Here is a 17,741-nt window from a genome sequence, read left to right on the forward strand (position 1 = left end):
TTCCTTTCCTGAGTTAGTCTGTTGATTGTCCATGGAGGTACAAAGGAAAGCCTGTCCTTAGAGTCAGGTTTTTCTCTGCTTACCCACACTCCCCACCCCCACCTGCAGCAATAGACGTCCAGAAATAGCCTCTTCAGTGGAAATCTCTGCCTGACTGTGAATTCTTTAAAAAAAAAAAAAAATGATGAAGGGGCTGGGGTAGGGAGAAATAAAATTGGATAAATGTGAGGTTCCTTTCCTCCTTAATTTCAGAATGAAGGAGGGGAAGGGATGAGGGACATAACTTCCTTCCCTCGTCAATTTGTAGAGAAATCACACGAATCACAAGTGTGGAGATACACAAATGAAGATATAGTAAAAGAAAACTTAAAAGCCATTTTATCACTTAGCTGACAAAAGTCTCATGACTTCCCAACATTATTCTTGAGAAGGATTGTAGTTGTAACAAAGATACAGTCTAGGGTATGAAACATGGTAGGTGTCCCGTAAATTTTAGCTTCCTCTTCCCTTCAGGGCAAAATCCATATCTTGTTTATTTTTCTATTCCCTTAACAATGAGCATTGTGCCCACACCTAGAAGACATTAAACAAATATGTGTGTAATGCGTGTATGAAGGGTAGAGATGTACAGGACACAGGCATTAATTAGTTAAAATGCATGTCCATAAATATATTTTAAGATAGTTATAGCTGTGCAGTCATACTGTTTGCCAGCAAACCCCCAGTACTGGTCGTAAGTAGATTTCAACAGTGCTGTTTGACTTGAGGAAACCTCCCATCTCATGGCCTCAAGGCCTCGTGGATGGGGTTTGACCAAACTGGCCTGTTGAAGAGTGGTACCTTCAATTCCCTGATTCTCTGTGGGAGATTTTCTTTAAAAGCAGACTTTGAAGGCATAAGTGGTTCTTCTCTAATCTGAAAAAAAAAAAAAAAAGAAAAAAGAAAAGATATAAACCTTTTCCAAATTAAAGCCAAGCCAAATAAATAAAAAGTGTTATGAAATAAAATTGAACTGATATCCAAAAATCACTAGTTATGAGCTTATCAAACGGTGTTAACAAGAGTAGGGTAAGATTAGAACTCAACTAAAATGATGTTGCTGTTTCAAAAAGGTATTCTCAGAGAAAATGAATTAAATCACGGCTTTAGTTGACTTGAAATGTTCAGATCAAAGAACCAAATTAAAACAAATCTCTCTGATTATTATGGCTCAAGGTAAAACATTTTTATCCTTTTTCCTCTTTATAAATATTCAACGATTCAGCTTAAATTATGGAAAATGGAAAGAAATACATACACAATTTTTGGTAAAGGTATTGCATTACAATAGCCATGGAAAACGTGCCATGCAATGTTCCCTTTTTTCAAATAACTCCCATTGTCAGTATCCATGGCTTTTTAAAACAGGATGGAGTTACCTGTTATTTCTTTGCCTCAATTTTATTCACTCCTTCACCGTTGCTTTGAACATGATGCCAAAGGAAGCTAGTGCTTCACTCTGCTTGACAAGTCACAGTTATTAGAGCTTTCCCAAGTAACATGATCAATACTTTCAGGGGTGTTTTATTCTACTTTTCTTAGACGTCATGTAAAGACACTTTTTCAAGCGCTGCTTTTCAGAGACACTGAGTGATGCTCTGAATGTGCAATCAAAATGTGAAACTTAAAGCCACCTAGACACATCAAGTCCCTCTTCTGTTGCCCAATAACAGAAATATAAAAAAACCTTAAGCAAGTGAGTGTGTATTGCTTAAGGAGTTGCAAGAGTCTTGTGTAGGAGCCATATCAAAACTTTTGCTCTCTCTCAACTCATTTGTGCTGTGATCCTGAATTAATTTGAAAACTCCCTTCCTGTAGAAGAATCAAATTCCTCCCATTTAAAAACCTTCCACGTGCACTGTCAGATACAGCATGTAAAGATTTACAATTTCCACCAACCCTCAGGTGAACTCCCTCCAGTGGGTAGGGGCTGCTGTTCCAGGCTCTGCGAGGAAGAGTGATGACTGGCAGAGTTTCCTCTAGGACTGAAGAGATGGTGGCTGCTCAGGCCACTTGCTTGCCATCTCTGCTCTGTCCCAAGGTTCATAACTGGCCCATGAAACTCTACGTGTCCCCAACCTTGAGATATAGTGGAAGTAGAATTAGGCTTTATGATTCTTGGTTATAGTACTAATATTTTTCATAATTTAGCTGTTTGTGTGGATAAAACTTTTGCTCCATTTCCTTTTTTTCTTCACTTCTTCCTTCCTAAGTCGATTCTTCTTCTCCCTGTAACAGTGCATGCGTTCCCAAGTACAACCAAGGCTGCACTGGAAGCAACGAGTTGCCACTTACTACGTTTCTCACTTGTCTTAGCATTAAGGGGCCAAAATGAATGTTCCATATATAGAGTTGCCAGACTTTCAATTGCCTCCCTTCTTTATACTCCAATAAATAAATTTTCCTTTTTTAATAGCACGTTTTCTACGTCATAGCCCTTAGCAAACGAGCAAGAATCGATAAGTATCGAACTTCATTCAGTATCAACCATGTAAATAAAATGTCAATTGTTCAGGCTCTTAATCTGGAAAAGTCTTAGTCTTTCATTAAGGCTATCTGGAACCTTCTGATTCCCACCAGGAGAGAATAAGTACAGGAATAGTTTTCTGTGCCACAATAATAGCAAGTCTATGTTTGTATATGTCCTGTATGTTTTGGGGAACTCTATAGGATGTCAGAGACCCAGGGACCAGAGCAATGAGACATACATTCTTGGGTGCCAAGCACCGTGCCTCTTCCGGTCATGTCCCATTTTAGAAGTGAATGACCTCACTCCTACAGAGACTTTATGATGAAGGACTGAAGGAGACACTTTAAACTTACATGCATTCTCGAGAAAAGGTAAAATATTTCTATTGAAACTTATAAGGGAAAGAGGGAGGTGGAGTCACAGTATAGACATTGGGCATCTGAAAGTGTGTTGGGAAATTGGCGGAACAAAGAGCTCTGTGACTCTGGCCCATTCTGACTCTCTCTGCCTTCGATCTGCTTGGTAAAATGAGAAAATACTACTGACTTTTTGGATTGTTGTGAGGATTAAATTACGAGATAATGCATGTGAAATTGCTTTGTAAAGTGCAATACAAATGATATTCTGGTATTGCTACCGATAGTGTCATAGTGGTTGTTTTTGTTATTAGACTATGTTTTCCCTGAATTTAAGTATCTGGAGAGACCATAGATGGCAAAGCTAGAAAAAAGTATAAGGCAGAATATAATTAAATGTGGGGCTACCATTTTGGGTGCTGAAAATATCTGACTTATGATACCTAATGGAAAGGATATCATTTTGAATAGAAATATTGTTTTAACTGAAAACATACATGAGAGATGATTTATTTATAACAATTAACTATCCTAATAGCAAAAAATTGCCAATAGGAAAAATAACCATTATATTCATCACATTGTATATTTTTACCTCTAAGGAATAGAGATTTCCAAGTAGGAAGAGGCCAAAAGCACATGCTTAGTTTAACATGATATCAAAATTATCTATTTGACATTATTAACAATTCTTTTTTTTGTGTGTGTGTGTGTGTGTGAGGAAGATCAGCCCTGAGCTAACATCCATGCTAATCCTCCTCTTTTTGCTGAGGAAGACCAGCTCTGAGCTAACATCCATTGCCAATCCTCCTCCTTTTTTTTTCCCCCCCAAAGCCCCAGTAGATAGTTGTATGTCATAGTTGCACATCCTTGTACTTGCTGTATGTGGGACGTGGCCTCAGCATGGCTGGAGAAGTGGTGTGTTGGTGCGCGCCCGGGATCCGAACCCGGGCCGCCAGTAGCAGAGCGCGCGCACTTAACCGCTAAGCCACGGGGCCGGCCCAACAATTCTTTTTAAAAGGCTAAGTAGTTGTGTTTGATTTGACTCCAATTTCACCATTGTAAAAACTCATGTTCAGCATCATAGGCGAAGCCAGAGTTAAGAAGCATCATTCAAAGACCCTCCCACATTCTCTTCCTTGTCTCGCTGATATTTCCCGGTAGTGAGAAGCTCCTGTATCCTTGGGTCGTTAGTTTGCTTTGCCAATGACTGCAGTTTTCACTTCTTCAGTAGTTTTGCCTAATCAGCCCCTTGCGGTGTGACTTTCACTTCAACCCTCTTACTAGTGTGCTTCCTCAGAGACAAACATTGAATTCCTCCAGCTAAGTCATTTTTATCCTTCCTGGCTTCTCTCGGATCTGTATTGTACAGTGGAAGTCTCTCTTCTTGAAAGATTCTTCTCAATTGCTTTACTGTACCTTGCTCTTTCTGGGTCTCCTGAGCTCTTCAGCCTTCTTCTCTCTCCGCTTCACATGGACGCTTCACGACCCCTTAATGATGGGTAAGCCATTTGACTTGACCTTTGTTGAAGAAAAAATTATTGTGAAACTTGTCAAAATGTTAATGAAGACTTTATTCAAGACTATTGCAGTAGGGGAGAGAGATCAGGTTCAACTCTGAATACAGCAAGAATAAGTGGGGATTTATAGTCAGGGAGCTATTTGGAAGGGACAGATTGGTGGATGGAAAATTATTAAAGGTAATTACCAAGGGTAGGAAAATTCTCGCTAAACTGACCTAATAGGATTCTTGCTGAAGGCAGGCCGGGGTGGTTGGATATTAAGGGTGAAATGATGCGGGATGAGGAATTTGATTGGATATCGAGGATGGGGGGAGTCTGTCTAACCTATCTTGGCAGGATTCTTGCTAAAACTGGACACTGCAAAGATGGTCACTGAAACCCAAGGTTGAGGCATAGTTGAGAACAGGGCTCCGAGGAGCCTGACTAAAGTTGGGTCAAGGAGAGTCTTTGTCATCCTTCAGCTGGGGCCTTCCTCTCTGCCCTCACTATGGTGGGCACATCGGTTGTCATGGTTTTAGCTATGACTCTGCTGACTAAAAAACTAACCACTAGACTTCAAATCCTGTGATTCTTCAGTTTTATATTTATGATGTTTTCAGGCCAGCATATCCAAAATCAAACTTGTCAACTGTCTCCCTTTCACCATTTTTGCCATTATTGTCTTTGTTCTTCTGGTCCTTCAAGCTAAAAATCTGGAAATCTTTGCACTCTTTTCTTCATCATATTAATACATTTTGTCACTTTGTCTTCTTGGATTGTGCTCAAATTCCTGTTTTCACCAGTACCATCTCGCTGTGTCACCATGGCTGTGTCACCGTGAGAGCCTTTATCTGCTGTCCCTGCCTTCAATTCTGCTTACATGTAAAAGATTAATGGGTAGTCTGATCTCCCTTAGTCACAATTCAACTTTCTCATTCCTCTAGTGGTTGCTTATTTTGTCCTGCATGCAGTCTTAAACCTTGTGTGGACTCCCCATGATGCTAGCCCTCTGTTTCCCAAGGCTGGAATCTCATGCTCTCTCTGAGTGTTAGACATTCTTGGGTCTCTGTCTTTTCCGTGTCACTCTCTCACCTTGAATACTCATGCTGGACCCAACTTCTTTGCTTCTTGTGAAGCAGAGAGTCAAGGCCCACATCTTCCTTCTAAACTTTTCCTGATCCCAGTTTATGTTGATTTTTCTCTAATTTCAATCCCTATCTTTAACATTCAGAAGCAGTCTACTATATTTTAGTACTTAATATTGGCACTGTTTTTTATGCTGTGTTTCATTGTTACTTCATCATTTTTTGTGAATAAATAATGTCTCAACAATTAGGTTCCAGACGTTTTTCATTTAGATCTGTCTGGATATCTTACAGGATACATGGTAGATATATGTGAATTCAATACTTATTGCTTGATCAATGATCAGTTTTCTCACCAGGAAGGTGTTTCACTCTTCACTTGCTGCTTTTTCTCTGTTCTACAAATATTCAATATTTTGTTAAGAAATGCAAATCTAGAAAGTACATTTATTAGCTGGTTATTAATATATTTCTTTTTTACCCATCCTGGGGTCACTTGGGTAGCAATATTAGCAGAGAACACAAGTTCTTCGCCTCTGCTCAATTGCAGTTTGATGATAGATGTTTGTTCAGAGAACTGCTATATGGCATGTTTGCAGGCAGATTTATAGTCAGAGAAATTAGAAACTGAGAGGTAAAGCCACATACCCAAGGTTACTTATTTCTGTGGCTGTGCTTATTGCCATGGGTTGAAGTGGAGGATTAAAATTATTATCCAGACAATGCAAGCTTAAAAAAAAAAAGCAAAATATATAAATTATGAAGGGCAGTGGGCAAATGGAAGAATGTATTGTGAATTTTGAAAATTAATGCTTTATCTCTACATAATAATATCTACAAGCCACACTGGACCCATGTTATTTAGGTGAAAGGTCTTTGAGAGAGTGGCCGGTCACACAACTCAGGGGTGTATTTTGGGGTCCTCTGGAGGGCAGAGGTGTGAACGGAGCATATTATGTTATGTCACTTCTAGATGGAACACTTAATATTGTTTAAGTCAGGTCTTCCAATGTGTCCAAGGGAAGATTCAATTTTCATTAAATAGATTTATGGAGACCATGAACATTCTTTTCTAGCTCAGGATTTGTGTTTAATTTTCTGGGAGACCGTCCAATGATAATGTCTTGAGGACTCGAATTCTGTGGTATAAAAACTAAGATAAAAAAATATTCTACTCTCTGTGCCGGCCTCAAAAGAAATTGGACTCTGAATACTACAGCCATGATCCCCACACCCCTTCCAACCCTATTTGGTTTCAAACAACATATTTAGTGTAGTTTTGCTCAATAAGTTTTGGATATTGGTTGTTGCTATTGTTGTTATCATCCACTTTTTGAGGTTTTCCTGATGACTACTAGAGCATAGCAAAGGAATGTTTAACAAAATGTAGAGGTTATAATGGTTATGGAATCTAACCTAACCAAGTTCATAGAATTCTGAGATGTTTCTAATCCCTTCTAAGATCAGAAGCTAAAGCATAGATAGAGGTTTGCATGTTCCCAGGTAGGATCATTGTATTGGTTCTTGTTATTATTTGAATCCTTAGTTTAGAAATTCAACTCCATTTTTTCATTGTGTAGGTAGAAGAAACCCATAAAAAAGTGCACGTGTTGTGCCTTAACTTTCCATTTAAACTTAAACTTTTAACCATTCAGAAGAAAGCCAAAATGTGGGAGAATCATTTATATGTAAGATTATTTGTAAATAGCTGCCCTGTCATATATTTGGTGTAAATTAGTTTAATTACTTTTAGTTAGTATCATAAATACAAGTATTTGAGTTTGACAACAATTATAAATAATGTCAAGCAATATAAAAAACATTTTTGAAATTTTATTGAAAAGATGAAGAGAAAATGAAATTATTACCATCTCTTATGTGTTGTAAGTAATAGATTTTGTTCTATTTAAAAATATTAAACTTATGGCACTTGTTTCTGTTTTGTTTTTGTTTTTGTTTTTTGTGAGGAAGATTAGCCCTGAGCTAACATCCGATGCCAATCCTCCTCCTTTTGCTGAGGAAGATTGGCCCCGGGCCAACATCCGTGCCCATCTTCCTCTACTTTATATGCGATGCTGCTGCAGCATGGCTTACCAACAGTGCATCCGTGCGTGCCCAGGATTTGAACCTGCGAACCCTGAGCCACCAAAGCGGAGCGTGCGCACTTAACTGCTACGCCACGGGGTCAGCCTCTTATGGCACTTGAAGTAGCTGCAATATAATAATGGAAGAATTAGAAATACTATATTTGATAAATGATGTGTGCTTAGTCATGTTTCTCAACGTTAAGACATTATAGCTAGAAAAGATAGTCTCGTGGTCTGCAAAGATCTCTGTAGTTTCAAATTTTCTGTATATGCAGCTATGTGGCTGTGTTCAGAGCAAGATACCAAACAACTAATTCTTTAATTCAATACTATGTAACTTGTCGATTATTAGCATAGTTTGTGTATTTCCCTAAAAAATATTATGTTTTAAAACATGTCTTCTACATAAGGCAGTTTTCTCTGCTCTTATTCTTGAGTAAGAACCCTTCCTGCAGCATTTGGATATGATGATGTCACTGATCTACTGCAATCCACCAGTGCCAAACCACCAGTGATAAGAGAAGAAAAAGAAATTCAGCAATGTTTCTACCTAAAAGGCAATATACTTATGGACATGACTGCAAAAAGATCTTTTCTTCTTTCTTTTTTTTTTTATGAGGAAGATCAGCCCTGAGCTAACACCCGATGCCACTCCTCCTCTTTTTGCTGAAGAAGACTGGCCCTGGGCTAACATCCGTGCCCATCTTCCTCTACTTTATATGGGACGCTGCCACAGCATGGCTTACCAAGCGGTGCGTCACTGCGCACCCGGGATCCGAACCTGTAAACCCCCCGCCGCCGAAGCAGAGTGCGCGCACTTAACCGATGCGCCACGGGGCTGGCCCCTTTTTCTTTTTTTTAATGTCTATGTCAGAATGCCTTGATGATCAAGGAAGGATACAATCAAAACTGGTATCCTTGCACTGATTAGAAATAGAGAAGTTTTATTTCCTTTTTGGTCATGTTGATCTATTTTTTATATAGGTACAAATTTTAAAAAAAACTCGTATTCTTGAACTACAATGGATTTCAATTCATTTTTCATTTACCTGAACATCTATAATGTGTTATCTGCTGGTCCCTGGGGAGGTTGAGGGAGAAGGAGGGAAAATGCAAGAAAATTAGAGGAAGCTCAGGCCTTTAAAGAACTTAAAAGGTGATCTCCTTGATATAATTTTAACTTTATTTCTTTATATTCATATTTTGATCAACTGATAAAATTATGAGTACTCTACAATACTCTATCCAAAGGGAAAACGTGAAAACTTAAGAAAATAGAACAGAAAATTTAAAACAATTTGGAATTTCTTTTAAATTCCTAATTTATCTAGGTTTAACTTCTTTGGCCATAGCTCTAAGTAGCTGGATCACAGCTAGCATGTAGCACAGTAGCATGTCACAGCATGACAGAGCCAGTAATTTGGACTACTCAGTGAGTAGATATAGATCAACATTCAACTGAATGTCCATGCCATGAATCCTCATAGCCACCTCTACTCAAAACCTACTTACCTGGATGAAGTTCACAGGTCATTGTTCAGGTTTCCTTTCACTTTTGTCTTTCTGGACACAACCATAATTTAACACTTCAGGGCATTGTAACCAAGAAAAGTGTATGGAAGTTTGACTTTCTCTTAACTCTAAAATGAATGTGTTTTAATGTTTCTGTAATTCCTTCCCCAGAAATTCTTTATACTTTTACTTTTAAATGTGCTACTCCTTAAAATAAAAACATTATGGCAAGCTGTTGTTAGAATTTGATAATTGAACAGTTAATTAAGAAAGGAGCATTTTCTATTCTGGGGATTAATATCCAAGGGGGAAAATCTCCCCTGAGTGGATAGCAAGCTGTATGAAGCTTTGTAAACTTGTCTGGTTCCTAAGACCTAAGCAGTTGGCTGGCGCTTTGTGGCATGTAAAAAGGATGGAGAGTGTGTCAACACAAATGTGAATTGAATTTTGACCTTCTGAGAATTTCCTTCTGCTCCAAAGCCACTCCCCACCTTCAATCCCTGCTCTTCCTCATTCACTCCCTCCTTCAAAATGAAATCTCAGTGAATCAGACACTAAACTTGCCTTACCCTTGACACCCTCCCCCATGTCTGTGGGCTTTTCATGACTATTGTAGAAAGAGGAACAAAAGGGAAAAAATATTTCCACCAATTTGTAATTTATAATGTAGCTGGTAATCATTCTCTTCTGTAGATACAATCCCTAGCTGAAAAATCAGAAACATTATGTTTTCTTATTTTGAAAGATATTTCTAGCTTTTTCTGTGGTTAGTATTCTCTATTTTACAGGGAGTTTTTTAAAAAATTACTTTTGTTCAGGATGGAGTCATGTTTAGGATAGTATCAGTCACCTCTCTCATCCCCTTCAGAGGTAATTGCACATTTTTACATCTTTTTCAAACTTGCTATCCCACTTACCTTGTCATTTTCAGAAGATGACCTTGAAACATACTTCAGAAGAACACAGAGGTCACTAAGTGAACAAATATTTAGGTGTTCTAGCCACAACATCTAAAAACCTGTCTGTACCCACTATTTATCCTTTCTTAATGCTCTTCTATCTTAGTAGAGACAGCATCCCTCTTTACAAACAAGACAGAGACCTCCACCTGTGCTCTCTACACCTTTTCCTCATCCGAGTGATCCAACAACTGTCTTCTCTTTCCCATGTCTTCCATCTTGAGGCTCCCTATGTTCTGAGAATGCTCATGTCTCTTCCATCTTGAAAATTCTAATACTCAAACCCAAGTTGCTCTTCAGCTTTCGCTCCTATCTTCTTCCATTTACAATCAAACTTTTTGAAAGTTCCATCTACTCGTGTTGTACACTGTCTCCATCTGCTCTGACTCTTCATTGCCCTACATCTTTCTTAGGCCCTTATCACTCTGAAAGGTCAATAATGCTCTCCCATGTTGCCAAATGTATTGGACACTTTTCTTTGTGAAATCTCTCCTCTCGGTATCTGACTTACTGTACAATATATCCTATTTTTTCTTGTACCTTTCCGCCTATTTCTTCCCATGTTCTTCTTCTGTGGACCTCATAGATGAATGACCCAATGCTGCTTAATGCACTGAAAATCATGGTCTGCTTTGGAGATGTCTCTGGTTGGAGTGTGCTGAGCTTGTGAACAGTGTGGGTAAGAGCCTGTGTCATAACTGCTGGCGTTACCCAGTGCTTGTCTTTGGACCTTTTTTCTATAAACATAGTTTTCCAGGGTGGTTGATCCCAAACAAATGGCTTCAACCACTACTCATAAACCAATGTCTTAAAAATTATATCTTCAATGGATTTCTCTCCTCATTTCTAAACCTCTATATTCAATTGCCATTTAGGCATCTGTAATTAAATATCTTGCATCTCAAAATAAAGAGGTTCAAATGTAAGACCTTCCCTCCCAATCCTGCGTGTTTCCTTGCTAATAATCCCTGTAGTGGAGAATTGTACCAATTACCTGGTCACCCAAACTGACACCCTGGGAGGGATTCTAGATTGTTTCTACTTTATCATCCTCTACATCCAGTGAATTGCTAATACCTCTCTGTTCTTGAAATAAATCTCTCTCCTATTCGCCACTCCCTTTTCCTTTGCTACTTCCTCTCCCTGAAGTCAGCCATCATCACTTCTCAATGGATCACTTGAATATCCATCCTTCTTGCTGTCAACTCCTTTGTGTGGTACACAGGCCCTCCTGGTTGGACTCCTGGCTTCCTCCCAGGTGTCTGCTCTCAACACTCCCTCACATGCATTATGCCCTTGAAGCTGCATGGGCCTTGCTGTTTCAGCCACCACGAATTCACGGGGGCTATTCTCCCTGCCTCAGAGGCCCCTTTTCTGCGTCACCAGGCTAACTCCTGCAAACTCATCTCCACATCACTCCTTCCAGGAAGCCCTTCCAGCCTCACCAGACCCAGCTGGAGCTCGATGCGCTTCCTCTGGGGCAATAGCTGCCTCCATATACCTTATCTTAACCTTAGGACAGTAGGTAACATTGTCATTGTTGGTGAAGTGGTTGCAAAAGTAGGTTTCACAATCAGGCTGGCTGGGAATGTGACTCGGCTCCAGCCCTCACATCATGAGGGTAGCAGGTTCACCTCACCAGTCTGTACCTCAGTTTCCTTATCTTTAAAATGGAGATAATATTACCAAACATCTTGGGTTGTTACAAAGATTAAAAGAACAAAAATGTGTAAAACACTTAGAATATCTGGTACACAAGCGTAAGTCTTAATAAAAGTTGGTTTTATTCTTTCACTTTCTTCTTCCTCTTCTTTCCCTCTCCCTCCTTTCCCCTCCTTTTGCTCCTCTTTCTTCTCCTCATCCTCCTCTTTTTCTTCCTTTTCTTCTCCTCCTTTCCCTGCTTCTTATTTTCTTCTTCATTCTCTGCCTCCTCCTCCTTTATAACCATCTCCCCACCAGGTCTCCGTGAAGCTCTGTCAGTGCCGAGACTATATTATATTCAATTTTGTGCCCCATAACCTGATAGAGAATGTTATTTCTTATTGGACATTGGGAAAAATATCATGTTTTTTTCTACCTTTAAAAAATTATTTTCACCGTTCAGAATCAGTACGTTTCATTAAATTACTGATGAAATACAGAGGTCTCCAGGAAACTTGTGTGAATGCTAAATATGCAAGAATGAGGTCCTATGTAGATGCATGGTAAGCATAAATAATGTCAAACATTTATATATCACTGTCTGTGTGTCAGGCATGGTTAAAAGAGCTTGGCATATATGAACTCACTCCATTATTGTTCCCATTTATACAGTCTAATATTCACAAGTAGTTTTTTCAGTTCACACAAGTTACTTATTTTATCTATAATAATTGTATATAATAATTATTATTATAATTTTACCTTTTCATACTAGAAAAGAAATGACAGATAGGATTTTATATTTTGGGAAGTCAAGGAAAGAAATATCATTTGCCATCAGAGAAAGATGTATAAAAAATATTTAGTGTGTCAGATATGCAAAGTAGGTAGGTAAAATAAAGTCTTCATTTTTTAAACTTGTGCCCACAATTCTAATCAGGGATGGGGTTTTTAAAAGGAGAAAAGCTTCTCTGTTTTTTGTAGTAGAAGGAGCCTGATCCTTGGAGTGAATTCCTATCTCCACCACTTACTAGGAGTGGCTTTGGGTAAGCCAAGCTTGCAGACACTGTAAGCTTCAGTTTTCCACGATGCATTTGGAGGGAGGGAATGTGTTTAGAAATAATAACGTGTTATGTTTGTTATTATTGTAGTTTTAAATTCGAACATTAGCTAAGCTGTATTTGTTTTTCTTTTTCTTTTCCGCGAATGAAGGAAGATTCTAGGAAATTTGGTTTCCATGCTTAAATAAATTTGGAAAATAATAGCATACCAAACCCCCATTCTTCTAGATTTGCAGTGAGATTAAGAGGTACTAAGAGGGTCTGCAAAAATGGCACTTGTTCAACTTGGCCTAACTCAGTACAGTTTGAAATTCTCTCCTCTTCCACCACAATATCTGTTAATATCTCCAGGCACATTAGTGATCTGTGGAGCATAGTTTGCATGATATTGGTGTGTTTAGCAGTTTGGGTTCAGTCCTATGGAAGGTTATGCATTATTTTTATTAACATTAAGTTTTGTTGCATTTTAGTCATAATGACCTTTTGTTCATAATGAGTTTGACCCACAAGCTTGTAAATTAAAAATAACTGACAGTGAACAAGGAAATTAATTTTCAAATTAGACTCTTAGAGAGAATTTTTGTTTGTTTTTTTCTTAAGGGTAGCTGCATTTAAATGGCCTTCATACTATGGTTCAAGTCAATGTTCCACAGAGCAGAAAAAATAATAGGTTGTTACTGAAAGAATTTGGGGGAAGTTTTGCAATGCAAAGAATTTGTGGGATCTATTTAATTGAGCTATGAGACATAATTTGAAAAAAGGTGGCAGGCAATCCATAATTAGTAAAGAACAGGGGCTCTTTTTTGTTAGTCATTGTGACAAATATCTAGTATGATAGGATTTAACTTGTATTTGTTATTTTATTTTTGTGCTGCAACTAGTTAAGATTGTTAAGTGTTTAATATGTTGTTAATTTGTTCTCAAAAAGCAATTGTTGTGTGGTTGTTTCACTCATTTGTACTCTGATTTGACCTAATAATGGAGAAGGATGCCAATGAAAGCTCACCTTTTGTACAAGTGTAGCAAACTTCTTACTTCCTAAAGCCTGTCTAGGCTTTAACCGTGACATATTTGCTCATAAATTATGCAGCAGCACAGGTGTGAAACTATTGTAAGTCCTTTTCAGAATGGTAGAAGTTTTATTTGGCATAGCTATGCCATTTAATGCTTTTTTTCTTCCTTTCTTTCTTTCTTTTTTTTTTTTGGAAGATTTGCCTTGAGCTAACATCTGTTGCCAATCTTCCTCCTTTTTTCTTTTCGTTTTCCGGAAAGCCCCAGTGCATGGCTATACATGATAGTTGTAGGTTCTTCTAGTGCTTCCATGTGAGCTGCTGCCACAGCATGGCTACTGACAGATGAGTGGTGTGGTTCCATGCCCAGGAACCTAACCTGGGCTGCCAAAGCAGAGTGCGCCAAACTTGAACCACTAGGTCATCAGGGCTGGCTCCCATTTAATGCTTTTTACTCTTCACCAGACCGGCATTCAGCAGTAGCTGAGAAGAAAGAGGGTGGTTCTGCGTTCCCCGTGGTTTGGTATACTTTCCCTCCTCCTTTATATGTTCCACCTTTTTCCTGTGTAGCTTCTATGACTGAAGTTGATCGTTTGACCCATTTGGACAGCTTTTGTGTATTTGGAGGAATTCAGCATTCAGAATTGGTTTTGTTTTGTTTCTCGTGGAAGATTTTGCTCTCACTCCAGCTGTCATTGGTAAATCACGGAAACATATTCTTCACTCACTGGTTTTGTCAATACATGAGATTTAATCTGATTATATGACAATTTTTGTTCCCTCGAGAACACGAACTTTGGTTCTCATGGCAACTTTTAGAAGGAGGAAACTAAGAGTGAAAGAAACTGAACCTTAGCTTGGAATGGGATTTTGTTTCAACCATAATCCACATAGATGGTGCACCATTTTCTCTCTTTTCCTTCTCTCATCTACGAAGGTATAAATATTTCAGCTCTGTGACAGAGCTGTGCATCGGAAAGCCCCTGAGTTCCAGAACTAGTCTTTCTAACTAGTTAAATGGTTAAGAACAGGTCATTTAAAGTAATCTAGACTCAGTTTTCTCTTTTTCAAAAGGAAGAGGTCAGATTAGAATATCTTTAATCTGATCTAAACTAATATTCTAGGATTCTAATATGCAAGTAATAAAAATATAATAAGACCTGAAACTTGTACTAAGTTACTTCCTCTAAAAAATCATTAATAACAAAACTTGCTAACTACTTTGTGTTAAACGTTACATGGCAACAGAGGATAATAATGGCTTCTGAATCACTGAAAACCACCGAATTGATGCGCCATTGTAATCCAAATTAGACACATTTATTCTAACAATCACATTACTCCTCTGCCCATTTTAAGTTACTGTGATTATTTTTTGCTGGCTGTTTGGGAGAAATGGGTTATTTTTTTTAATTATGAAAATGTTACTTCAGTAAATGTAATTTCATTAAAATGAGAATTTCTGCCAACTGTTTTAAATAAATACAGTATTCTTTTACTAGTATGAAAGGAGTTACTATTTGCTGTCTCATTTCCTCACTAATATGCTGGCGTGTTTAGCTTGAACCTGAGCTTGTGGAAGTTTATTCTTAACCAAAGCAGTTCCTTCTTCATGTAAGTAGGTTAAATGTGAATTGGGCAGCCTCAGGGTACTTTTTTGTTCTCTTTTAAAAAGCCCCCTCCAGAGGGCCTCTTTTAGAAACCTAGAATCATATGTTTGGAAGATTGATCCAAATTAACATTAGAATGGTGCTTTTATTTTTAAAAATTATACAGACTATTTAAAATATGCTAAATTGACAAGGATTGAAATAAAACTGAATAAGGGAAGTAACATTTCTTGTTTTATTCTACCGTTGTGATGAAAGAACTGAAATCAGGGAAAAAATGTAGACTACAGTAAGGTACAATTTCTGCCCCTAAATACAGGAGGAAATGTATTTGTACAAAAGGTACACATTAATGTCATTCATTTTCTTGTGACTCTATATGCCCTAGAATGGTGTAAGCAGATCAAGAGTTTATATATGTTTTGACTTCTGAGAGCTTGTTTATTCATTTTTAAAGAAATGTAACATTAATACATTTCTAGAATTACATTTTTAAATCATCCTGTTGAGAGAAATGCCGGCACTTAATGAGGTATATTAATGTGTCTTCTCTTTTGTAAATTGTATAGCAATTTTTTTCCAGAGTTAAGACAATGCAAACATTTTAATTTGTTAGAAAGGACTCAACCATTAAATATGAGTAAGATTGCTTAAACCGATATTTTAAAATATGCTGGAAAACTAGAGGACTACAAATTATGCCTTGGCTATAATTCAGGACTATACAATAACCCAGGTCCCCAAAGGTCTCAAAAGAATGACAGAGAAGCCATGGTTTTCAGACATGTGCATTATATATGCTAATAGCTTTGTAGTGAGAAAGGTTTATATCCTTGTAATAGAGGAAACATTCATTTTTAGCATTTCAGACCATGGGGAACATAGTAATTACAACAGGCACTAATATCTGTCTCCTTTCTATCCTTGCTTCCACCCCCCTCCCCTTCCAAGCACTTGAATAATCCCGCTGGAATTAGTCAAAGGACTTTAAACCTATGTCATTTCCAAAGTCTTTTTTTTCTCTCTATAGTACATTTAGCACAACATTGGTCCTTAAGGAATGTATAGCATAGCTCACGTATATATATCATCACAGCAAAAGGAATTAAGAATGTTTTTCTTTACTTAAATATGTCTATAGACATTTCCATTCATGTGATTGACAGTGATGATTTTCAGAAGCACAAAACTGAAATACTCTTTGATAGTCGAGATTAACTCTATCTAAAGCTATGCTCTCAGGAAAAATCTGTATCCACAGTCAAGTAATCCCATCATTAGCTAGAACAGTCTGACCAATGTTCGATCTTTTGGAACAAAATAAATTTGCAAACTGTTTTTTGCCAGATGAAAAATGTAAAAATAAGCAATTATTAGCACTTAACCTATAGTGTTTAAGATATTTACCTGTATAAGTTCGGTTAGCAAGCAAATCCCTCTGTCTTAGCCCACATCAGATGTCCAGGGCTAGTAGTTGCAATGTTTGATCAAGACCCTCACATTCTTAATCTTTAATTTTTAAGTAGTTCTACTGAGGAATGTATAGGGTTTCAGTAGCTAGCACCCAGTAATTAATATCAGCTAAAAATGTGCATTTTAAGGCCAGAAAGTGCCTGTTCTTAAGAATTTTTGCAAGCCTATTTTCACTCAAAATGGGCAAAAATAAAAATATGGAATAAATTCATAAGCTTTTTTCCCCTTTACTGTGAAGGATTCATATGGTTTTATTTCTTTGTAAAGGTATTAAATTCAATCATTTGGAGAAGTTAATCTGAATTTATCGAGAAAAAAACCAATTTATCAGAATAGACTTGAAGCTTGATGACAGATCTGATTTCCTTTTATTCAATAATTTTAACTCTCTCCGTCTGTCTGTCTTTCTCACATACACACACACACAAACACATACATATCCTTTGTCTTTTGCAAATAATCATCATAGATTGTGTAATTGTTGAGGAAACGAGAAGGTATAGAGGTGGCCTTGACTTCACTAGTAAGGAGTAAAGGTTTGAGGAACTTGAGGGTTGTTTCAGCCTTTGTCACTGGGGAGCAAGTATAAAACCACAACACCTGTTCTTGAATTCCTTTTTTAAGTGGAGAAGATGACCGTCTGTAGTATCCCTTTAAGTTATCTTCTTAGAACAGGTAAAATCATCATCCCAAAGAGCGATTCTGGTAAACACACTAAGACACAGGCTTTCAGTAGAAACTGCCTCCTGCCTTACGTGCTGCTTCCAAACCCGATTCATATTTAGTTATCCAGTCAAATTTCCCATATTTATAAAATTATTATGCTTTCTTGAGTAATCACCCTGCTCCCCCTCATGTTGGTATTTCTCTAAAAGCTGAGTTATTTGGACATGTTCTCCCCGGTCTCCCTGGCGGGAGTGTATGCACTCTTTCAGT

At 37.8% G+C, this 17,741-nt stretch overlaps 1 protein-coding gene across 1 annotated transcript in view; it reads left to right on the forward strand.

Annotated features, from left to right (window-relative positions):
• The window catches only part of TOX (thymocyte selection associated high mobility group box), a 292,959-nt gene that overhangs the window by 34,175 nt on the left and 241,043 nt on the right, over positions 1–17,741 (forward strand). The gene's annotated exons all lie outside the window — the stretch shown is intronic.

This window comes from Ceratotherium simum, chromosome 31 (assembly GCF_057802395.1).
Source record: "Ceratotherium simum simum isolate JZ-2026a chromosome 31, ASM5780239v1, whole genome shotgun sequence".
NCBI classification, from domain to species: domain Eukaryota; kingdom Metazoa; phylum Chordata; class Mammalia; order Perissodactyla; family Rhinocerotidae; genus Ceratotherium; species Ceratotherium simum.